Genomic DNA, 22,475 nt, shown 5'->3' with positions numbered 1-22,475 from the left:
TACTTCAATACTATTAACTGTATGAATTAATTTTGCTGATTGCTACTTAGATCAAAATTATTTGTAATAAATGGGATAACAGGAAATAAACAATAAAGATATTCATGGAGACAAATACAGAGAACTGATGCATAATGTCCATGTATGCAAGAAAGTATGGACAATAGTCTAGACATTGCACCATTTAGGACTGTTTTTAAATGTGACAGAGTCAAAAGATAATTCTAAACAGAAGAGATTGTTGTTTCCGTCACCTTGAATGCAATTAGCCAACTCCAAAACTGAACCAAAAGTCTCTGTGCACTGTCCACATGAGTTTGGCTGACATTGTTTCTTGTCAGGTAGGCACCTAGTGACATGACCTAATGACATGGTATATTTCTGCCTGCACCAAGGTAAGTTGGAGCTCAGTGCTCCAAGCTGTGATCATTGCAGAACAGTCTCAGTGCAACCGGGACCTCTTTGTGTAAAGTTCTTGCTTTTCTCACTGTTTAAAGGTACTCTGCTGACATTGGACAGCCTCGTTGCTTAGCTTCAGAAATGAACAAGGCAGACTGATGAAGGATATTTTTTCATCTCACAATGTCGGGATGTGATCAGTGTAGCATAAGCAATCACTTTTCATTAAATCTCTCTCATTTAATCTCATTTTCAATCTCCCCCATTAAGGAGAGTTTCTAGACAAGAGGCAATGTAGAGATGATGTTTTAAAACATGATGTCCCATCTTTCTCAGTTCCTTGCTGGTCCCTCCCTTAGGGTTAACCATGGTAAGTATTGTAAAAACAGGCAGGGGATAAGAATCATGAGATAGTAAACAACGTTGCTTTGAAGGTCATGGGCAATTATTGCCAGAATAACATGGCAGCTAGGTCAACAGTCAAATCATTTCAACATCATGTGCTTTGCTGAAGTGGGACTGTCATATTTAATGGGAAGACAGCACTCAATGACCAGTGCAAATCAAGGTTTGTGCATTTATGCTTGAAAGACATGCATGATTTTGGCAAGTGAGGCTGTAGGATATTCAGCAATGCCAGCAGCTGCCACACCAGTGTGACTTATCTCTGCACACAGTTTTGTAATTGTCCTAAAGGAGAATGAAGCTGAACAGAACTGATGTCTTGAGAATCATTGATGACAAAGTGATATCAAATAATACATAAATGGCAAGTTACATCATTTGTCTTGAAAGTTACACACGCTCGCACTTTTTCCATTTGAGAATTTTGTTGGTGGGTTTCAATGCCCAAACACTATGTTGCCGTGTCTCCTTGGTGGCCATCATCTCCCTGCTGTGGGGAAAGGAGATTGATGAAGACCATGATGTATCATTGTGCCTGAAGTCCCACACCACCATCCTAGTGATTAGAACCGGAAGGGTTGAGCAGATTAGGTTAAAGGGACACGTCACAGGGAGATACACTGGTAGGTTGCAAAAAAAAAACTGTTGGAGGAATTCAGTGGTTCAGGTAGCAACTGTAGAGGGAAATGGACAGTTGATGTTTCAGGTCCACATCCTTCGTCTGGACTGTAGGCTGCAGTCTGGCATCAGCTGTAGGGAATCAGGTGCAGGGCTCACCAGAGGGAGGCTCCACTGTACCGCCCCTCCAATCTGTTTCCTGCTGTGCCGATGAGATTTAAAAGGGAGTCACTTCTCAGATTTTGAAAATGCAAAACCAAAGGTAATTGCACTTGCGAACTGCTCCCAGAACATCTTCATAGGGATGAGGCAGTGGAGATAGTAACGAGAAAGTTTGCTCAAGACAAAGAAGATGTAATCACAATGAAAGCTGGTTTATTAGCATTCATGGCAGAGTTCCTGCAGTGTCTCTGTGAGGTGGTTGTGCCTCTAGATGAGGAGAAGGATTGTTTCCTCCAACTCAATGAGGCACTGCACTTGAACCCCCTCCTCCCATGTAGGTAACCCTCTCTGTCCCTTATTGTTTAAGCCTAAATGGGGGAAGGTGAAGGACCAATTCATTATTGAACATACTCAGATTTTACCTCTTTTAGAGGGTGGAGAGAATAAAATGTCAATGGTGAGGTCGGGGCATGTACTTTTGTGTTGACGTGTATGTCTGTGTACATATGTGTGCATGTGTGTTTGGGTGCATGTGTGTGTGTGTGCACGTGCATGTCAAGTCAAGTTTATTGTTACAGTATTTGCAGAATTATGGTGAGGTATAGTGCAATGAAAAACAGCAGTATCACAGACACGTAGGTACAGACAAAAAATTACACATAAATTATACATAAAAATTATGCAATGCAGTGAAAAAAATCACTGTGCAAAAACAAGACTATAGTGGAAAAAAAACCAAAGACATAATTGAAAACAAATCCATGGTAGTTCAAGAGGTGGTCCATAGTGTAGTGTTCCATTGTTGAGGTAGAGTTAGGGTTGTGTAGGTAGGTTCGAGAAACTGTAAGTGTGTGCGTGCGTGCGTGCGTGTGTTTGTGTGTGTGTGTGTGTGTGTGTGTGTGTGAAGACTGCCATTACCTCCTGCCAACCTCTTCTGAAGGTACCCCTTGCCAGTTTCCTGCACACACCTTCCTCCACCCAAACCCCACTCCCATTTGCCCTCTCAGCCCCTTTCCCCAGCACACAGGACGTCCCTCCTGCATTTATCACTCTATGTTTCTTTCTGAAAAATTGTGATGTTCTCTCCCTCTTTTCTGCAGCCTCTCTCTCCTCTCTGACAGCCATAGTGTTCGCTGCTGCAGTCTGATTGTCAGGACAGTGTGACATTTTGAGGGCCGACCCTCTTCTCTGGCCGGCACACAGTGAAGTGTTGTCAGTTGTGCAGTTGAGTTGTTTCTGGGTGTAAAGCTCTCTAACATCGTTTCAAACCTTAGTTTGACCAATTTTGTGATTTTTTTTTGAGGGGGGGACTTGATCTGGCTCCCTCACCAAACACAATACTGTTTAAGTGCCCAAAAAGTAGGTGAAATACTATTTCCAGGTTAATGAGTACTGGAATAAATAAGCAAACTGCACGTGTAATTTAATAATGTACAAGTAATGATTGACTGAACAAGCAATACACTTTTAATGAATGTGTGCCCAGTGAATTTGTAAGTAATGAATTTGCATTTGCAAATGATGTTGCAATTAATGGCAAACAGTAGCAATCTAGGAAAAATGTTTCATTACCAAGTATATTGAAAGAGTATAACATAGGTTAGTAATAGATCCTCAAGGACTGATTGCAATGTGGGGCAGGAATTGGAGAACAAAGTGGATGAGAAATCCTTCCGATCCCCCAACTGTGAGATCGGGGACATCTTCCCTCATCTGAGCCTGGAATCCATAGAAGTCAGTGGGAGTGATAGCAGGCATCAACAGGCAGCAACAGGGGCACTGCTGAATGCACACACAGGTAATCCACAGACAGGGAGGGGAGTAGGTTGTGATAAGGGGTGGGGCAGGCCAGGGGAGGTGAGGCGCAGTGCATCGCTCTGCAGTTAAGAGTGGCTCCTTTGCACACCTTAGCCCTCGCTTAAATTGCTTTTGAAAGAACTGACTCGGTCCTGGACCCTTACCTCATACCTCTGGATAATCCCTGTACTTGAGCCCATGGATGAACTGGCATGTGTGCCTAGTGATTTCATCAGGAAATGGCAGTTCCACTTAAGTCAGGCTCCAGTCCTCTGGGGTGGTTTGTTCTTTCATGTCTGAATTTGGGTTGCAACGACCTTCATAGCCAACTAGTTGCTAATGAACTGAATTATTTTGCAGAAAATTGCATCAGCCATTTTGTGCACAATAACATTTAGCGAATAGAATGAAGATGGATGATGAATTACTTTGTTTTTTTTATATAAAACAGTGAATGCTGCCAGAAGGAAACCCTTGATGTTTTGTGAATAATGCCCGTGACTTCCCTACATCTTCCTGAGCAGTACATTTGGCATTCCTTCAAACAATACATCAAATAGGTGGCATCGTTCACACTGTTACGCTCCCTGAGCACTACACTGAATGTATACTCCATCGTGGAGGATGGCTGGGTTGGAGAGGCCTTGTACCCATTGTCTCCTGGCTCAGAGGTGGCAGTAGTGAGATGTTACTGAGACAAGCCGAGATTTAAAATGTATAGGGAATACAATGGATATTTGAAAATAAAAACATGTTTACTTGCAAATGCACATAGGTTCTTGATTGTTGACATTGCTATATACACACACAAGAAGATAATTTTGTGGTGTATTTATATAAGATTGTCAGAAACTGGAAAGGTTTATATGTAGGTTATTATATGATTGGCAAGGTGTCACAGAATGTTTCTGAAAATTCCTAACCACATTCCTTTCAATATTTCTCAACCATAGGAAAATTCTTGCATCTCTATAGCAGTCCTCACAAAAAGTCAAAGCTGGGAACTTTCAGCGATAACAGTTTATTTTGTTGCTCAAGTGCCTGAGTTCTGGGCACAGAGAAAGAAAGGGAGATCACCAGAGAGTAATGGAAGGGAGACTGGAGGGAATTAATGACTGAATCTTGGGAATTGCAGGCCCATGATCAGTCAAAGTAGAGAATCTGGTAGGTTTTCTATTTTTCTATTAGGTACATGGAGCTGAGAAAAATAGAGGGCTATGGGTCTCTAAGGTAGGGACATGTTTGGCACAGTTTTGTGGGCCGAAGGGCCTGAATTGTGCTGTAGGTTTTCTATGTTTCTATGCTTCTATTATCAGCTTGATGAAAGATGCACCTTGGTTTGCCTGAAACTTGTTGGTCTTCCAGTGCAACAGGATGTCTGTAAGTGAATGCTGTCAACTGGCACCCTGCAGGCTATAGGTATATGTGCTGAGGGACACGCTGAAGCTCAGTGCAGCCATCGCAGAGGCTCTGTGGGGAAGGACCATGGTCTAAGTTCCTGCTGCCACTGGACACCGAGGGACTGGATCCAGCATCTCAAACACTTCATGGGTGTATTGATTAAACAGCAAATGTGAGTGGCATTGATGGTTCGTAAATATAAAGTATTGGTTTGATGACTCATTGAATATAAAAAAAGGCATGCACTGATTGTATTACATCTCCTGTATATATATTTATGAATAAAATATATTTTTGAAATATAAAAGTGGAGAAGCTCGAGGCCATACATCAAGAGCACACAGAAGCCGTGCCTATGTAGCAGAAGAAGCCCACAGCCTCACGAACCTGCCCCACCAGCCCACTCCTGCCCCAGTAGCCTCATCAGTCACCTCAAACCCACAAAAGCGGAGTGGGAGCAAGTCATCTTTGATTCGAAGTGACTCTCCGTGAAGGAAAAGAAGAAGTGGAAGAGGCAGAAGATGAACAGTTACATGAGCAGGAGAGTTCCATATGATCAAGGGCCAGAACCATCTCTATAAAACTTTATGCAGGAAGCAAATGTACAGAAAATAATGAAAGAACCCAATGGGGCAAATCTCACACTTTCTCGGTTTTAGGATTTAAAAAGCAGGGAATCCCATATTTCCACACATGCATCGTCAGGCACGGAGATCTGTGAACTGTCAACAGATTTGGAAGATAGAGTCTGTCAGTTTAATCCATTTTTGGACTCCCTGTGAAGTCCAGTGGCAGAGCCCTGTCTTGCTGAGTTTTCCTGGAATTATGCTTGGGAGCTGGACCTGGGTCACGATCTAAGGCTCCTTTGATTTCAATGTAGATTGTTGGGTTTTGGATAAATAGGAGGAAGTCCCTTCTTTAAATTATTTCATGTTAGTTTTTAATTATTGATGTGTTTTAATTAACTTATATATCTTCACTTATATAACTTTTATAACTGGTTTAATGTTTAATCATTTTTAATTTATTTTAATTATTTACTTCATTTTAATAGCTTTCAAATGAATGAATGAACATCAAGCTAATTTAAAAACAATTAAAAATGCCTCACAGCTTTTGAAGCTGGGAGAGCTGGGGGCGGGGCTTTGCCAGCAGTAAAAGCAATCCGCAGTGTTTGGGAGGCGGGGCTTCATCAGTGTGTCACAGGAGGACCCACCCCCAATCCGTGATAGACTCTCAAAATACTGTGGGCCGTGAGAATGGTCCACCACATCCACCAAGTATTGAAGACTTTTGGACGTGGTCGCAAGATTGGAGACAGACTGGAATATAATTTCTTTCATCTGGTATCACGTGAAGGGTCCAGAGGGGATTATGACAACTATAACAGACTAGAGAGCAGCCAGTTCTAATGGACCTCAGAACACGGTGCTTGGAAAATATCTGAAAAAATAACAGAGATTGCCAGAGAGCTGATATTTATGAGCTCTGGAACAAGCCAATCAAGTATCGTGGCATAATGGATGGTACAAGAAGCAGTTCATAAAGAATATTCTGAAGGAATCAGAATTTGACTGCGGTCCAAACTAAACCATAATTCCTTTTTGTTTTTTGTGTTCTTTGGATCATGCCAGTAGCTTATAGTTTGTCTGAAGATCCATTTATAGGACACAGACTTTGAAATAATCTATCACATGCCTGCACTGAGCCTTTTACAGCACTAAATAGCTTTGTTAGATGGTTCACCACGAAGGAACCTTAAATACCCCTTCAACAGCCCTGGTCCATTGATAGAAACTAGTTTTGATTCTCAGATTTTAAATCAATGTTAAATCCTGCATATATAGGATAGAAAAGAGGTCTATTTTGAGCATTGAATCATTTTAATGAGTTCAGGTTAGAAGCCAATAAGTGGATTGCACTATTCAATGGAACACTTGGCAAGAAGCAGAAGAATGGATATTGAGATTAACATAAGACTTATTTAGTCGAAGAAGCATGCAGGTGTACTTGAGAAAGTCATTAGGTAGCCAATAAGAGCCCTCCCTTTTGAGACAGTATTGTCAGACCACTTGTGAGACACTAAATGAACACAGATAAATTGCCTTTACATTTTATCTTCTTTCCTGATAATAGATTTTGGCTGGAGCTTCTCTCCCCAAGGATGAATTGATTAAAAAGAGGACAAAATTAATAATTATTTTTGAATGAAAACATGATAAAATATAGTAATTTTGTGAAATGTTCTACAAATGTTAAGCACTTAGAAAGCAAAATAACATTGCGCTGAGGATGAAACACTAATGCTAGGGGGAAGAACTATAATCACTATAATAACCAGGACATACATTCCCTATCATGCCTTCAGCTGCCAAGGCATTAAGCACTAGAATTCCCTTCTAGGCCTCTCTGCCTCATTATCTCTCCTTCTTTAAGACACCCTTTACAATCTACTTATTTGACTGAATGTTTGTTTGCTTGTCCTAATGCCCCGAGTTATGTTTAAAACAGGCTGAAATATCACAGCAAGCATTCAGCATTTGCTCCGCAGAAATTTGGTTTGCGAGTCCCAAGTTGGTTGACAGATTCCAGACAGCAAAGTCCTCACCACACACTCAGCATAAGAGCATGGACTTCCCGTGTTAACAATGGCAAATTTAAATGTATTATTTAAATATAATAATTTATATGCCTTATTGTTTATCTTATTTTTAATTGGTTTTGAATTCTTCAGAATGTGAGGGACATTCAGAAGCATTCCAAACGTTTGACAGCTGTGACAGGTGGCTTTGCTGTCTGTCAAAGGTTTTCTCAGTAGTTTCATGGGTGGGGCTCATTCAATGCCACCAACTTCATCTAATTATGTTGTGTGCAAGGTCCTAATGCAATTTAATTAGGTCCAGGATCCTCTTGGCCACCTTCCAAATCTGTACCAGTTGTGAGACAATGGGAATTCTGAGTGGGACGTGAGGGGTTAGGTCCTTCTCAGCAAATTCCAGACTGTGAGCTGCCTTGGGATTTGACACAAAGGATTTACCACAGGAACACTAGAGTATTTAACGGTAAATCCGGAGCAGGATGGGTGGGTATTTAGAGGGACCTGTGCTTAAAGAAGAATGTTCAGATTAATTTAAGGAGGATTGTTAGACAAAGTTAACAAAGTGTGTGTTAAAGTGGCCAAATGAAAAACATGAGTCTGAACAGTGGGGAGAAAGGAAGAGGAGCAGGGACGGGGATGGGACAAAAACAAAGCCAAATATTCCTGGAGAGAAGCAAGCAGAAGTCAGTGTGGTGTAAGGGAGCTTCGAAGCGCAGGAACATTGGAGCTGGGGGGCAGTGTGGAACACAAAGAACTGGAAAAGTACTGACAGGCTCTGGGGCTGCGGGAGACGACAGAGAAGGGAAAGATGAAGGGAGTAACTTGGTTTGGAAGAGGAGGTTATAGCCACTGGGACATGAAACATAGAAACATAAAAGTTCCTGTATCTCAATGCCACATTTCTGTTTTACCACCCCCGCACCCCATACCTAATAGTCCTTTCTGTGTCTAGAAATTTATCTACCTCCTTCCTAATTAAAAGAATGAAGATATATATCCAAAACCCATTTCCCATAGCTTGGCTTTCATCACCTTCCATGGTAGCAAATTCTACAAGTTCTCCATCCTCTGAGTGAAGAAACAACTTCTCATCTCATCCCTAAATGGCTTACCCAGATCCTGAGATGTGACCCCTGTTTCTAGACCCTACATCAAGGAGAACATTCTCCCTGCATCCAGTCTGTCAAACCTTATCAGAATGTTGTTCCTTTCACTGATATCCCCTCTCATTCTTCTAAACTCTTGTGAAAATAGGCCTTGTCAACCCAATCTCTCCTCATACAACAGTCCTGCCATTTTGGGTTTTCAGTCTGGTGAACCTTCACTATACTCCCTCTTTGACAAGGTCCTGCACTCAATATTGTATGTGTGTTCTTACCTTAGCCCTGTACAATTGCAGCAAGATATCCTTGCTCCTGTTCTCAAACCTCTTAGCAGTGAAAACCAACATACCATCTGCCTTCTTAATTACTTGATACTTGTTGCTTGCTTTCAGTAACGGCGCTATAAGTACACCCAAATCCCATTTCCCAACCTATCATTATTTATATAATATTGTCTTTCTTATTAAAGTGGATAACTGACTCAATTTGTCTAAAAGGCCTGTTTGCATCCTCCTCACAAGATCCCAATTTAATGTGATTGACGAACTTAGAAATATTGCATTTGGTTTCCTCATCCAAATCATTGACATACGTTGTGAATTCAAGCACTGATCATTGCCACCCAAGGAAGACCCTTTTATTCCTTCTTTCTGTTTCCTCTCTGTAACGAACTTTCAATCCATGCCAGTACATCACCACCAATCCCATGTGTTTTAATTTTGCACAGTAACCTTATCAATGGCTTTCTTAAATCCAAATATACCACATCCACTAGTTCTCCCTTATCTATTTTATCCGTTACAAAATATCAGTTTCCTCCAAACTCCAGTAGGTTTATCAAACACAATTTCTCTTTCATAAGGTCATATTGACCTCATCTAATCCTTCAATACTTCCTATGTGCCCTATAATTATATTCTTTATAATTAACTCCAGCATTTTTCCAACTACTGACGTTAATTTAATGGGTCTATAGTTCCTGGTTTTCTCTTTCTGTTCTTTTTTAAATATAGGGGTTCCATTTGCAACTTAAATCTACAGGAACTTTTCCCTAATCTATAGAATTATGGAAGATGACAAACAATGCATCCATGACTTCCACGGTTATCTCTTTTACCGTTGTGGAATGCGATTATCAAACCCTTGGGATGTATCAGCGTTTAATGCCATTAATTTCTCCAGTGCAATTTTTTTACTAATATCCTTTCATTCCTCCTTTTTATTATATTGTTGGTTCAGAGCATTTCTGGGGTGTTATTTGTGTCCTCTTCCATGAAGACAGAACCAAAGTACTTGTTTAATTGCTCTTCCATTCATTATCCCCATTATAAATCCTCCTTACATTTGTCTTCAGTAATCTTTTTTCTTATATCCTTGTAGAGGCTTTTACAAACCACCTTTATGTTCTATGGAAGTTTTCACTCATGTTCTACTTTCCCTCTCTTCATCTTTTTTGGTGAATTCTAGAATGCATCCAAACCTCAAGCCTAATGTTTTTACTGATGACTTTACATGCCTCTGGATCACTTGTAAACCACGGTTGTGTTGCTTATCCTTTTGTGTTCTTGCTCCAGAAAGGAAGATACAACCATTGCAGTTCCTGCACCCGTCCCTTTAATGTCAATCATTGTATATCCACCCTCAGGTCTTTTAATAAGGTTTGCCAATCTATCGCAGCCAATTTATATCTTTGTAGTTACCGTCATTTAAAGTTGGAACCCTAATCTCAAATTGAACTCCTTCACTTTTCAACTTAATGAAGAATTCTCTCATGTTACGGTCACTCTTCTCTGAAGGAGCCCACACAAACGAGATTATTAATCCGACCCTCCTCAGTGCACCATACCCAATGTAGGAAATCCTGTTTGCTGGTCAGCTCCTCAATTTACGGTCCAAAGAAAATTCCCATCCTCCAGGAGTTCATTCTCCATAGTTATTGTTAATTACAACTCATGCTCATTCCTTTCAGCTGCTGAGAGGATGTTAACTAAATCACCAATGCTCATTAACAAGACTCGAAAACATTTTGGAGGATAGACTTGATCTAAGACCTCATTCCAACAGCAACTAACTCTTCGGAATAAACTACTGAGGATTTTGGATGTTAATTACAAGTGCACGACCTTATAATGCTGTTGGAAGTTTGCAGAGCGCTTTGGAACTGCATCAGGAGACTTTCTGGGACAACTTTGTTTACATTTCACCAACACACCGCCAGCAGATTTTCTACAACTTCTCTTGAGGGCTTGCCTAGAAAGAGAGATAGTGTTGCTCTAGATTATTGTAAATCCTGTATCAGGCACGAGAGAGAAGGGTGTGGGGCCTCGATAAGAAAGGAAAGACATAATATGAGAGTAAACAAGAAAGAGGTATAAAACGGACCATAAGAGTAAAAAGGAAAGATTAACAAAGGCAAACAGAGGTCCTTTACAGACAAAGAAGGACATTTTGTTATGGAGAATAAAGAAATGACACAGAAATTAAACAAATATTTGTGTATGTCTTTAAGAAGGATGACATATAAAACAACTGTCAGAAATACTAGAGAACCAAGGGTCAACAGAGAATGAGGAACTGAAAGAAATTAGTCTTAATATAAATAGAGTTTAGAGAAGTTGATGAGATCAAGATTGATAAATCCCAAGGACCTAATGATCTACATTCCAGAATTTTGAAAGAGCTGACTACGGAGATTTGGATGCATTCTTTCAAAATTCTATAAATTCTGGAATGTTTCCTGTACATTGGGAAATGCAACCCCACTACTTAAGAAAGGAGGGTTAGAGGAAACAGGGAAGTACTGACCTGTGAGCCTAACAGTAGTAAGGAAAATGCTGCAACTGTAATGAAGGATGCAATAATAGAACACAGAAAAAATAAAGACAGCACCGAGCAGAGTCAGCATGGACTTCTGAAAGGAAAATCATGGTTGACTAATCAGCTGGAGTTCTTTGAGGATGTGAGGGGAGAAGTGGTTGGACTCCAATGTTCAGGAAATGAATGTAAGGCACTCAGACAGTGTCCACGTGGTTTTATATAAGCGAAATGGAGTTTAACAATTTCTTTTTGGAAACTTTTGGAGATATAACCGGCAGGATGGATAAAGGGGAAACAGTGTATTTAGATTTACAAAAGCCTTTCCATAAAGAGTAATATGAAAGATTACTGCAGGGTTGTGGGACTGTGGATAAGATATAGGCAACTATCATACAAGAAAGGGCAAGATTAAACTGGTCATTTTCAGACTGGAAGCTCCGGCTGGTGGGTTGGCTCAGTAATCACTGCTGGGGCCTTGGCTTTTCACAAACTGTATTAACGTCACAGATGAAGAGACTGAGTGCAATGAATCCAAGTTTCCTGATGATATAAGGGGGGTTACGGAGTGTGTGTAAAAGGATATGAGCAAGTTAAGTGTGTGGCAAAAGTATGATGGGTAGAAGATAATGAGGGGAAATATTTTCAATATTGAAACAACATAAGACGAATAAATGTTGGAATTCTGCGATATCTCTGTGCCTCCTCTTCCGAGAAACACAAAGTTGTGAGCAAGTATAAGATCTAATAAAAAGGCAAAAAGAGCATTGGCCCTTGTTGCAAATGTTGTGCAGTTGTTGCACATTTTATAAGATAAGATTTCTTTATTAGCCACATGTATAACAAAACACACAGTGAAATGCACCTTTTGCGTAGAGTGTTCTGAGGGCAGCCCGCAAGTGTCGCCATGCTTCCGGCGCCAACATAGCATGCCCACAACTTCCTAACCCGTAGGTCTTTGGAATGTGAGAGGAAACCGGAGCATCCATCCAAATTGTTAATATATATTAACAAAGACAGTGGTCCGAGTACTGTCACCCAGGGACACCAATTTACAACCCCTCCAGGCTGAAACACTTTGTAGACACAAGAGCCTATAGATAGATGTGGTAACCTAGAGCAACAAATAAAATGCTGGAGGAACTCAGCGGGTCAGGCAACATCTGTAGAAGAAAATGGACAGTTGACATTTCAGGTTGAGACACTTCATCTTGATATTCATTAAATACTTTGTTTCTGGTTACTTAGCCAAATTGGTATTGGTTTATTATTGTCACTTGTACCAAGATACAGTGAAAAACTTGTCTTGCATACCGTTCGTACAGATCGATTCATTACACAGTGCAGATACATTGAGTTAGTACAGAGTGTTTTGAGGCAGTACAGGGTAAAAACAATAACAGAGTACAGAGTAAAGTGTCACAGCTACAGGGAAGTGCATTGGAGGTAGACAATAAGGTACAAGGTCATAATGTGGTAGATTGTGAGGTCAAGAGTCCACCTCATCGTATAAATATAGCACATCCTTCTTCTAAGCTCAATGACTATTCCTCCCTCACGTCCCTGCGTTGAAGTTCAACTGCCTTAGCTTCCAGCTAATCTTGAATTTCCCCTTTGCAGCTGGCTTCTTAACTCTATTGACTCCTTTGTTAACATTATTGTCAACTTCTCACCCTTTAACCTTGTCATTATGTATCCTAAAGATAAATGAGTTTCTATAATTATTGTATCTTCAATCCCTTCCCAAATATAGGGTTTAAGTCTTTTGTGGACAAATATTTGCTCTTATTGGACGTATTCAACAAAACATCCCAAGAAACATTACTTGAGCATTATCGGACAATATTTGGCAGATGTCAAAGAGGTAGAGTTTAAAGAACAAAGGAGAAGCAAGGAAGTTTGCGGGGGTGGGGGGAAGTTCCTCAGTTTAGGACTTTACCAGATGAAGACAAAGCTGCCTGTGGTGGGGTGAGTGAAATCCAGGACTTCATAGGAGATCAGAGTTGGAGGAGCATAGGGATAACGAAGGGTTATAGGCTGGAAGGGGTTGCAGAGTTGGGGAAGGGGGTGAGACTGTGGATAGTTGAACACAGGGATAGGAATTACACATTTGAGGCATCATCAAAATCAGTTCCACTGTGTAGAATTACTAATGATCACAGTAATTGGATGTCTCAAGTAAGGTGAGTTCTGGAATTGCACTTCCCTGAATGTAATTATTGCTCATTATGTGGACTCCTCGGAGTCAGCTTCCTCTAAGTACTTATCGTTCACTGTACTAGTCCTTTGAGACCACTGCCACTTATGCTTTGTGTTACTGACCAGATGGAACAGCCTTCTCTGTGATACTTCAGCTTACACATTGTAAGACCGTCAGATATATCGTGCTATAAGTTTCAATCAAGCCATGCTTTAAAACATTTGTTCATCTGTAAGGTATTAATTGAATAAATAAAGCATGTAAGGAAACATTTAATTTCAGAGCTAAATGCTTGAATTTTAGCAGAATGGGCTCAGGTAGGATGTTAAAATTTTTAAAACTTGAGCCCTGACCCAAATCACTCACTGCTGGATTTTATAAGTATGTTGGCAATTTAATTATGCTAATGCGATCGGCAGCTTCTGATTAACATCTTTCAGTGGTTTTACAGCAGGTAGTGGGGATTCCCCAGCCACAGGAAAGCTGGCTAATAGAGGGAGATGAGGATAACTTGAGGGAGAAATAAGCAACTGTACAAATCTCCTTTGGGTCAGGAGAGGCAGGTGTGCTTCACTCTCTCTGTCCAGGCTCCACCACTAATAGACAACCCTCTCCATCCATAGCACGCTGGGATCTGAGGTTCGGCATCCAAGATCGGATTCTCTCCAGGGGGCCAGGGATCAGCTCCCTTCCTCCTCCCCCTGCTCTCTATCACTGGAAACTAGACCTCCCCAACTAGATTAATCCTGTCCCAAGACAGCTGACTGGACCTATTTGAAGCCAAGAAAGTCAACTGAATTCTGGGTGGGAAATCTATCAGGACCATCACAAGCGGAGGTAGCTCAGACATCTGGGATCATTGTCTGAAGCACCCACCTCCACCCCCATCCCCATCCCCATCCCCATCCTTAGCTACATATCTTGCTCCTCTTAATATTCACCTATGAAGTCCACCTGTTTTACATAAAGTCAGTGTCACATGCTCCAAGTTGAAGAACATTTATATTGGTGACCTGGGCCACAGGACATAGCACATTCACTGAAACCACACGTTAGCTGAACCACCATAAAGAAAATGATGTTTCAACCAATCAGTGAGGCTGTGGCTGATCTATTATCCAATCTACTCGCTCTGGTTTTACAGCCTATAATACTTATTGTCTTTCAAAAATCTATCAATCACAGTTTTAGCATTTTCAATTGACCTTTAATCTTATCAGTATGATTTTGTTTTTGGGGGAGTGAACCTTTCACATCAACACTCCTTTTTGTATAATGGCATCACCTCTGAACAACCTGGCTCAGCATTAAGGACAAGATTCCTTGTTTTGGAGTCCCACAGCGTACCAAATCGTTTCTTTTTATCCATCCAATCAATACCTTTAATCTTCTTAAATTGAAATTTAATCATGCAGCATTGAAAGTTTTGAACTAAAAATCAATCTGAGAGGCCAGTATTCTGAGGCTGAAACAAAAAGATGCTCGCAGGAATTTGCCTAGAAAGGTGTTGGTGTCTCTAAAAGTGCTTTGCTCAGTTGTCTGTGGGACAAAGGCAGGGAGATTCAGTGGGACATATGGACCAAAGCAACAGAACATGGCCTTTCTTTCACGTGTTCCACCAGTATGGATCATTCCAAGGAAAGTAGGTAGGTTCCCGATCCGAGACTTAGAATTGGACCCAAGTGGAAAGCAGAGGTTTGAGACAAGGGTTGGCTCTTTGATACTGGAGGACTGGAAAGATTTGGTAGTCAGAGACGAGGTAGGTTTGGTAATTGTTAATGGTACTTGATCGATGGTTTGGGAGGGTGGACGGATTTGGGTTCAAGATGGGGTGGGCTATACTCGGGAAAGGGATAGAATTGCTAGATGTGGGGAGGTGTAATTGCTTGTAGGGGGTTCTATTAACTGATTACTTGGAAGGACATGCCACTGGATACTTGCAGATGAATCTTCTGTCTGTTGGGTGAAGGCAGGCCGGTCAGTTGAGGGTCTTAAGTTTGGATGGTGATGATCCAACAGGATGAGGGGTGGGCGTGTCCAAGAGCATCCAGGAGCTGCTATGTACGTAAGGGACCTGTTTGACTGGCGCTGGGAAAGTCTGGGTTTGTATGCCTGCCCCAGACGGTGTTGAGGCTACACCTGCACATTTGAAAATGACAGAACTGGAATCCAGGCATGCGTTGGATCAGAGGTGAAAGTAAGCCAGTCTAGGCTGTGAAGAAAGTGACTGCTGCAATCAGTACAATGTTAGTGATATGATGTGCTGGTAGGAAATTTAAATTATCTTCTCCCCTGCATCAGTTGCACTCTACATGTCTGGGTTCGTAGTGCGTTACGCATAGAAAATCAGGAAGGAAAGTCACAAACTGTACTACTCATGCAAAATCCTTAGTCTCTCTAATGTTTCCAGTTTCATTGAACTTGCGTGTGTAATGCAGAGAAACACTGTGGGCTGGCAAGGTTAATTGGCCACTGTAAATTGCCCATAATGTGGGTGGGTGGTAGAATTGATGAGAATTTGGGGAGAATAGGTTACAGGGAAAATTAGGAGGGAATGGGATTTCTCTGTGAGCCGGCATTGACTTGATGGGGGATTGGCCTCCTTTTCTGTTTTGATGAAATAAGGAAATTAAATACCTAGGTCTGGCTTTATTTAGCTGTGTGCGTACAATAAATCAGATGGAATGCTCAGTGTCTGCTGAACGCTGGCTGACTCTGAGGGGATTTTCTCTTCACTTGTTTGTAATGCCAACAGGGGAACAAGATGAGAACCAGTTCTGACCTAAAGGGCTGTGAAGGCAGCATGGTCCCTGAGAACGATGTCAGCAGAGACGTGTCGTGTGGGAGGGAGGAAGGAAGGGCAGAGGCAAAGTCGGAGCAGAGGGCGGGGTAATACCAGGCAGGAAGCCAGACAAGTGGCATCAGGGAGAGACGGGAACAGCAACAAGGAGAGGGCCGGGGAAGAGAAGCAGAGGAAAGAGAAGGAGACTGCAGAAGAGAGAGACAGGTGGATCAGGAAAGTGAAAGTCGGGTATCAGGAAAACAAACCAAAGGAGAAGCGAGGGAGCAAGCTCAAGATATAAAATAAAACCATAAAGTCTTTATCCGCTGTTTCCATGTGCAATTAAATAAATCTGACAAAATGCAGTGCTGATCTCACTGTAGGTTTTGTTACTAGTTTTTATCCACATTGTGAGTATGGAAGGAGTCATACAGGAGGAAATAAGTAATGTATGTGAGAGTGGAACACTGTGTCAGCAAATTGATTTTAACAGCTCTCTTGGCATTAATGGGGGAGAAGCAGGTTTAATATAGCACTGAGAGCCTCACAGCCCTGTTGACACTGCTGATTTTGGAGACGGGCCCTCTTCAATCAAGAAACCATGGCCCGGTGAAACACATTGGAAGTTAATTCCCATTTTAGGTCCTCATTACCTAACACTTTGGGCAAATTTACCACAATCTCGCCAGAAGTAAGCAGGGTTTATAGCAGTGAACAAGGGGAATTGCAGCTCGTGATGCCACAATACTGAAAGTGCTCACTCCCACTGGTACTGGTGATACTCATGGCTGAGGAAGATCCTTGATGGATTTCTCCTTTTGCACACCTTTGCCATATTGAGGCTAGTGGTTAAGGTACTGCACTAGGTCCTGGAGACCTGGATTGAGATGAGTTCAAGTCACATCATGGCAGCTGGGAAATTTAACTTCAAGTAATTAAATAGATTTGGAATGAAATGCCGATGCCCATGAAACTGTGAGAATATTGTGCAAAGACATATGGTTCACAAATACCTTTCATGGAAGAAAATCCACTCTCCTTGCCTCCATGTGACTCCAGACCCAGCTCCACATGACTGACCCTGAATGAACCTCTAACCTGCAGAATAAGCCTTGCAGTCTAAGCATATTTATGGATGGGTAATTAATACCAGCAACGCCTAGATCCTGTGAACTAAACTAAAATGTCCAGGAGCCTACAACTGCCTTTCAAAAGGACCAAAGTATCAAGCCAAAGGAAAGGAACATGCAACAATATTTTCGTCCTCAAAATGTTATTGGTCTTTGCTGAGACTTTCAGTGGGAAGCTTCACTGTAAACCTTGGGGTGCTCAGGGGCTTTCTGTGAGCCAAGACATTTGGTGGTGTTTCAGTGGGACAATTTCTCCATCTTTGCAAACCCAAGCAGTCTCTTAATGCCTGAGATCACTGAATGAAATACAAGTCTGAAAAATAGGTCAGATGTGGGCTGTTACTTGGTCTTAATTTGTTGCAACTGTTCCGTGAATCAATTGAATTATTATTCTTATTGTAGTGGGTTTTTCCCAAACTCCGTCATTCTGTTTTCCTTTTTACTACCTCAAAGTCCTTATGTATGGCATCACCTGCCTGGAGGGCATGCAAACAAGAGCTTTTCACTATTGCTGTACATGTGATGATAATAAACCGATACCAAGTAAAGAGAATTCCAAACCCCTATGTTCTTCTACAGCAGCACTAAAGTATTAGAGGAAATTGGTAATTTATTTATTCAGCTCCCTGCACAAAGTTTGATAAGGGTATGACATTGATAGCTATTTGGCTGAAGCATTACAGGAAATCCAGAGACAAGCTTTTTGGAAAATAATCAGATAGATTAGCAGAAGGACAGAGTCATTAACATTGAGCTAAGTCAATGAAAGCAACTGCTGTGGAAACACAATGGGGCAGCATCTGGATCTTTGACAGCAGGTTGAAACCAGCCCTCCTAACCACCTGGAAAAGCCACTTTCTACACAGGAACATGAGGAAACAATCAGATCTAAGGTTCCTATCTCAAAATGTGCTGAATTTCAGGATTGGTTAGTATTCTTCATGAGGAGCCCTTGAAAATGTGATCAGATTAGTCCTTGGCAATCCTTCCTAGTGTGGAGACAAGAGGGAGAGGTAAACAAGGGGAGGGGAGATGTGAGAGATGGCTAATACCTTCTTCTTTGGGAAGTTCAGTGAAATGTTCAGACACACGATTCACTTTCTTTCCTCCCAAGAGAGGCAGGGCCTATGTAGCAAATAAAAGTGGTGCTTTGTTGTTTGTAGGGCCCCCTTTTGTCTGTTAGTCTCAGAAATGGAGATGCCCAGCCAGAAGTCCTTAAAGGAAGCATTAGACATGGTGTGGAAATGGTCAGTTTCTCTTTATTAATTATTTTCCTGGGGTTAGGAGGAACATGAATGCTGCTCATTGAGGTTTTCAGCTCAATGGCAACCATCCCTTCCCTATTATGTTCAACAGTAAAATCCCTGCACATCCCCCCTCCTCACCCACCCACTTAAATTCCATTGGATTCTATGGAGGAGATACCTTCTTCCCCCACCACCACCCCCCACCCCAAAGTTGGTCTGATGATGGCATTCACTGAGCAGTTATAATTTACCCAGTGTCATACCTAAATATGACCTGATTATCGACAGGGAGACACATCCATTTCTCTCTCCCAATGGACCACAACCACCCCACTGTGCAATGGCTGTCCATCAGACCTCACCCGTGGCCAGTTTCTATGTCCAACTATTAAAGTACGAATGAATCTATCCATCTGATATGCGTGCCCAGATTTTATTCCTCACATTGTTACTTTGTAAATCAAGCCAAGAGAAAGAAAACCAAAATCCCAGATATTTCCTGTCTTTCTGATCCTCCCCCTCTCTGCAACTTAAAACATGCTTCTTTCCTCACTTTAGAGTTGTGTTAGACTGAAACTTTGACTCTGTTTCTCTTTCCACAGATGCTTCCTTATCTGCTGACTATTATCAGCACTTTGTTTTTATTTCTTACTTATAATTAATCCCAGAGGAGTTGAATTGTACTTCAGTCAGTGTTTGTTAAAGAATATTAATACTTTATGACAGCATTATTATCACTAAAATAATTTAACTGCTCATTATCACATTGCTACTTATGGGAACTTCCTGGGTACAAGTTGCCTGTCATGTTTTACATATTGTAATAGTGGCTTCACTTCAAAAGTTCTTGATTGGCTGTGAAGTACTTTTGGATATCCTGAGATCATTGAACAATGTCAATCGCATTCAAGTTATTTCTTCATGTTATAAGTTTTACCATCGCTTATGGAATGATCATTACTATACTGCCATCCAGCTTACTAGTGGCAACAACATAGGCGGCCCAGTAGTACAGCTGGTAGAGCTGCTGCCTCAGAGCTCCAGTAACCTGGGTTCAATCCTGATCTTGGGGCTAGATGTGACCGTGGGTTTCCTCAGGGCGATCTGGTTTCTCTCACATTCCAAAGATATGGATGCTGGTAGGTTAGTTGGGTTCTGGAAATTGCATCACAGCTTGGTATGGCAACTGCTCTGCCCAAGATAGCAAGAAATTGCAGGGAGTTGTGTACACAGCCCAGTCTATCACAAAAAACAGCCTTCCCTCCACTGACTTTGTCTACATTTCCCACTACCTCAGGAAAGCAGCCAACACAGTCAAAGTCAAAATATAACTGTAACCCTCCCACCCCAGTCATTCTCTCTTCTCCCCCTTTCCATTGGGTAGAAGATACAAAAGCTTGAAAGCACGTACCACCAGGCTCAAGGACAGCTTCTAGCACACTGTTGTAAGACTCTTGAATGGACCTCTTGTATGCTAAAGATGAACTCTTGATCTCTCAGTCAATTTTGTCATGGCCCTTGCACCTTAACTGTTTATCTGCACTGCACTTTCTCTGTAACTGCACTGTGTAACTCTGTAACTTTCTCTGTGGCTACACAGGTTGATAGGGTGGTAAAGAAGGCATATGGCATGCTTGCCGTTATTAATTAAGGCACTGAGTTCAAGAGTCAGGAAGTTATGTTGTTTAAAAGTCTGGTTAGACTGCATCTGGAGTATTGCATTCAATTCTGGTCGTCCCATTACAGGAAGGATGTGAAGGCTTTGGAGAGGATGCAGAAGAGATTTATCAGGATGTTGCCTAGATTAGAGGGCATGTGCAATGAGGAGAGGTTGGACAACATAGGGTGGTTTTCTCCAGAGTGGTGGAGGCTGAAGGGAGACCTGATAGAAGTTTATAAGATTATGAGAGGCATAAATAGAGTAGACAGCTGGTATCTTTTTCCCAGGGTCGAAATGTCTAATACTAGAGGACATGCACTTAAGGTGAAAGGGGGTAAGTTCAAAGGGGATGTGCTGGGCAAGTTCTTTTTACACAGGGAGGGTGCCTGCAATGCGCTGCCAGGGCGATAATAAAGGAAAATACGATAGAGGTGTTTAAAAGGCTCTTAGCCAGACACATGAATGTGTAGAGAATGGAGGGACATGGACATTGTTTAGTTAGGCTCTAATTACTAGTTTAATTCGTTTGGCACAACATCATGGGCCGAAGGGCCTGTTCTTGTGCTGTACCCTTCTATGTTATAACTGTAACACTATATTCTGAATTCTGTTATTGCTTTTCCTTTTCTACTTCCTCAATGTACTTATGTTTGGAATGATCTGTCTGGATGGAATGCAAACAAAGCTTTTCACTGTGTCTTGGTACGTGTGACAATAATAAAAAAAATACCAGTTACTGTGTGTTGTTGAGTGGTAGCATCTGGGGGGTGTTGCTGGGAATGAGGGAAGGATAAAATGAGAGGAGGATTAATGTAAATGGGTGGCTGACGGTTGATACAGACATTGGACTGAAGGGCCTGTTTTCATTCTGAATGAGTCTCTGACCTTGCTCCAATGGCATTTATAAAAATGTCTCACATCCAGTGGATCACCATAATATTCCAGATATCACACTCTGCACATTGTATTTGAATGTATAGAAATGCTTTCAAATAAAGACAGGTATTCGTATTACGTTCTTCTGATCTGAACCAGTATCTGATCAAATGTAATGTTTGGCTGCCAGTAACAATTAATTTCAAACTGATCTCAGAATTTATAACAATTAGGGTTTGTTACCTTAAAGGGACAGTCCAACTCAAATACTGCTGTCTTGGTTTTAAAGTTAATGTGATGGTTCCTAAAGACTCTAAGTCATAGAGCAATACAGCACACGTACAGGCCCTTTTGGCCCAATCAGTCCATGCTGACCATGGTGCCCACCCAGCTAGTCCCAATTTCCTGCATTCGGCCCATATCCCTCTGAGCCCCACCTTTGCATGCACCGATCCAAGTGTTTCTTAAGTGATACTATTATACCTGCCTCAACCACTTCCTCTGGCAACTGGTTCCATATACTCACCACCCTCTGGGTGAAAAAGTTGCCCAGAAACAAAAGTTGTCCCTTTTAAATCTATCCCCTGTCACCCTAAATCTATGCCCCTTAGTTTTGGACTCCCCTACCCTGGGGAAAAGACTGTTACCTTCTACCTTATCTATGCCCCTCATGACTTTATAAACCCCTCATTCTCCTATGTTCCTAGGATAAAGATGTAGCCTGCCCAACCTCTCCCTATAACTCAGGCCCTCTAGTCCTGGCATCATTCTCGTAAATCTTTTCTACACTCTTTCCAGCTTAACCACATCTTTCCTATAACAGGGTGTCCAAAACTGTACACAGTGCTCCGAGTGTGGTCTCATCAACGATTTATACAACTGCAACATAATGTCCCAACTCCTGCACTTAATGCCCTGGCTGATGAAGGCCAACATGCTAAATGTCTTTTCCACCACCCTGTCTACTTGTGATGCCGCTTTCAACGAACAATGCACTTGTAATGCCGAAAATTAGTAACTTTGAATGTCTGATTCATTAATCATGTAATAATTAACCATAATCTAGGTGCACCACAACATAACCTTTATATTTTAGTGAGAGAATTCAACACCTTTCCCTACCTGGTATATAGAGTAGGTTGATCAGAACTTAATCAACTCCTAAACTATTCATCCCAGCTTTTCACTTTTGACATTATTTTCTTAACCACTTCTGCATTTTGTATAAGTTATACTGATTTGATTGTGTACAATTCTTGATCTGTAACTCCCTTTAAATGAA

This window comes from Pristis pectinata, chromosome 21 (assembly GCF_009764475.1).
Source record: "Pristis pectinata isolate sPriPec2 chromosome 21, sPriPec2.1.pri, whole genome shotgun sequence".
Classification (NCBI taxonomy): Eukaryota; Metazoa; Chordata; class Chondrichthyes; order Rhinopristiformes; family Pristidae; genus Pristis; species Pristis pectinata.
Note: the sequence above shows the minus strand (reverse complement) of the source record.